This window comes from Sinocyclocheilus grahami, unplaced genomic scaffold (genome assembly GCF_001515645.1).
Source record: "Sinocyclocheilus grahami isolate Dianchi unplaced genomic scaffold, SAMN03320097.WGS_v1.1 scaffold7857.1, whole genome shotgun sequence".
NCBI lineage: Eukaryota > Metazoa > Chordata > Actinopteri > Cypriniformes > Cyprinidae > Sinocyclocheilus > Sinocyclocheilus grahami.
This window is the reverse complement of record NW_015511733.1, coordinates 8,292-9,821: the sequence shown is the minus strand read 5'-3', so window position 1 is coordinate 9,821 and position 1,530 is coordinate 8,292.

Genomic DNA, 1,530 nt, shown 5'->3' with positions numbered 1-1,530 from the left:
ATCTCTTTAGATTTGAGACTTTAGTCTTTGCAACTTTACAAATCTATTTTTATTCACCAAGAGCTTGTAACACTCCAAAGAGAAAGGAAAACTTGAAATCGCATCATATGACCCCTTTAACTAATTTTGATACAATAAATATGGTATAATTTAAAAGTGTTCATCCCTCCAAAACAGAGAAAACATCTTTCACAAACGTCTACATGTCTGTCTCTTTTAAAGTGTTAGTGTATATAATGAGTTGTATTTGTAGGGGTTATTATTGCACCGCAGACCTCACTATAATTTTCAAACCTTGGTTACGGCCATGACTGTGGTGGAATGGATGCTTCATGGATTGCTGGCACAGAGGTGTTTGATGAGTAAAACATTCTGTCTTAAAGTAGCCATTGTGAGATTCTATTACACCCTGTGGCCTTCTGTACCCCGTTGCATGCATTGCATCACCAGACAACCACAAGACATGATTTATATAGCTGTTTTTGCCTAGAACATTCCATTTCCCTGCTTGTGCTGAGTTAACAGTTTCAGTTCCTCTCTCCGTTACTTAGGCCTATTTATAACGAAGCCCCTCACAATAACTTTTGAGGAAAATGATGCCGGATTATTTTTTACACTATTTATTTAATTATGTACTTTATATAAACAGTTTAGGTTTGGTTGGTGTTCTTCCAGGAATTTAAATCTTGAATGTTTCTGAAATGAGCATAGTTTATGTGGTCATAACAGGCTTCTCTCTATTTAAATGTAATATTCTTTATTCTCCTTTTTAGCATGTTAATACTCAATTTCAGTTTCCTCTCCACAAACATCAAAACTTTTTTATTTAACAAAATTAATAGTAACTTTGACAGTTAAGCTCCAAAGGGGTCAAAAAAACCTGCAGTCCAGCAGTCAATATGACTTTATTATTGACTTCATTGAATTTCATACAATTTGTGTAGGATATTTATTCGCGCAGAAGGCGTGCTCATGAATACGGATTCATTTAAAGTTGTTTCTAACCTCGTTCTGATGTTGATAGATCCGGATTATTCTAAATGTAGCAGGGTGTACTACACAGAAAAACAATTGAATAATATGCGTCCTAGCGTGCTTGCTCTCGCTATCTCTCTCGAGATCTTGCCTGAGAGCATGTGCGATTCTTAAAACCATGAAACAAACAAAAAAATGTTTTTTAATAGACCTAGACTACGAGTGTTTTACAGACCTCTCATTTGCATGCATGTCGTCTACTGTCCAGTTTGCATTTTGTCATGTAATTTATTTCTTTTAAATAAATAATGCTAAAATAAGTCCACTGGGAGATAGGTGTGGTTGTAAATGTAGAATGATTTTTTTTTTTGTGCAAATGTATTGTACACATAAATTACATTATTTTAGTAAAATGAAACCCATTCTAAAGCCATACATTAAAATAAAAAAAACATGTTTTATTATTGGGCATGATTCAGCTTTCTAAAAATGCAACCCTAAAACAAGCTAAAGAAAAACGTGTCTTAAAACGTTGCTTTTTCTCCCATTCTATAT